The sequence below is a fragment of the Galeopterus variegatus genome, unplaced genomic scaffold, assembly GCF_000696425.1.
Source record: "Galeopterus variegatus unplaced genomic scaffold, G_variegatus-3.0.2 Scaffold4141, whole genome shotgun sequence".
Lineage (NCBI taxonomy): Eukaryota > Metazoa > Chordata > Mammalia > Dermoptera > Cynocephalidae > Galeopterus > Galeopterus variegatus.
Genome location: NW_007730252.1, coordinates 155,506 through 157,580, shown reverse-complemented (window position 1 = coordinate 157,580; position 2,075 = coordinate 155,506).

Below are 2,075 nucleotides of genomic sequence, written 5' to 3'. Positions count from 1 at the left end.
TGCATTGAATTTATATATCACTTTGGGCAGTATGGCCATTTTCACTATGTTGATTCTTCGATTGTAAATGCTTTTTTAAAAGAGGCGAATCATTTGCTGATTGTTTATTTTTTGGTACAACCAGAAAATAGTGGAATATTGAATTGTGGGAGGCCTTGATTGTCTTGGGTGTCAGCTTAACATTCCATAGATGGGGGATAGTCTTTATATCCTGTAATACGAAGCATACTAAATGGCAATTTGGAGTCACAATCGTACATTTAATGTGTCTTGAACATTTAAAATTACTTCTATTACCATGTTGTTTTTTAATAGAATTGTTTTTTAAAGAAAACCACTCCTTAATCATTGTTCTCCCTGTCAGAATTGTGTGCACTCTGTAACATCTTTGGTCATGGTAGTCCAGTTTTTCTAATAATTTTATTAATGTGTTGTGAATGATTGAAAATTTGATTATGTAGTGTATATGATATTAAATTGTGAATTGGTAGGACTTATGTAACAGCTTACCAACAACTTGATATCCTCTTAAGGAAAATTTGCCTCCAAATTTGAAGCTGGAAGGTCACTGGAAAAACTTTTTTAAAATATCACGATACGTGGCTTTTTAGAATTTTGGTACATACATTATGACTTGAGTACAAATTGAAATGTCTATGTAATGATCCTCAACACAACCAATTAAATCTCAATTATGAAAGAAAAAAAACTAATTTTAACCTAGATTTTCTATGATGTTCCAGGCTCCTACCCTTTTCATTGAGTTATTTTACATGATTTTAATATTTTGTCTATACCTTATGATCACCAGATAGAATATAATTCAAGTGACCTTGCAGCTCTAGGATGATATAGTTTGAGACCTTGTGGTACCAACTCCTCAACAGCAATTATAGGGATGTATTAGTCATCTTTCATGGATCAATGCTAACAGTTTATTCTTTTTTGACTGTTTTGTTTCTGCTTCTTGTTGTGTTTTTCTGGCTAAATGGTTTTGTAGTTAGTATTTGATGAGGTAAGAGGAGCTCTAGTGAACACACAAAAGACATATCAAAGAGTGGCTAGTGTGGTGAAATTAACCCAATTCAACCAGGGCAATATCTTCTTTTGGCTGGTTATTGTAAGACCAGCAAAATGTGATAAAGGAATAGATTGGGAAAGGAGCTCCCCAGTGCTAATATCTGGGGTGCTGAAGAATAAAAACAGAACCATTGGGGTAACAAGCAGATAATACCAAATAAAAAAAGCTTACATGTACTAATAAAGGTAATAAACAAATTAGGTAGAAGCAATTTGGAAATGGGCAAGTGCGGTACATGATGTAGTAGCCTACTGGGAAGCAAACGTTTCCCTAAGAAAGTAAACGACTTTAAGACATTAGAAGACAGGGACTGAAAGTGTTCAATTTATTTCGGTAAACATATATTGCCACTGTTGTAGATGATAAGAATGTGTCCATGGAGAAAAAAGATTATTTCTGCATCTCATTTTGTTATGAGACAAAACATCATTAATAAATGTTTATGGGTGAATCTCTTTTAATATGTACATCGGCAAATACAGAGAATCGAAAGCTAATATGCCTACCTGAATTACAATTGCTATTGCTGTCAAAGCACACTGACTATATGTTATTGATAAAAATGTCCTTTTGTTCCCTTAGATATATTGGCTTAAAAAACTAAAAATAGAACTAACTACCATATGATACAACAACCCTACTTCTAGGTATAAGTCCAAAAAAAAAAAAAATTAAATCAGGATCTCAAAGAGATATCTGTTCTCCCTTCTTGACTGCAGTATTCTATTATTCATAATGCCAAGATGTGGAAACAGCTTAGATGTCCATCAACTGATGAAAGGATAAAGAAAATGTATTATATACATACAATGGAATATTATTCAGTCTTTAAAAGGAAGGCAATCTGGGCTGGCTGTTTAACTCACTCAGTTAGAGCATGGTATTATAACACTAAAATCAAGGGTTTGGATCCCCACAACGGCCAGCCACCAAAAAAAAAAAGAAAGAAAGAGAGAGAAAGAGAGAGAGAGAGAGAGAGAGAGAGAGAGAGAGA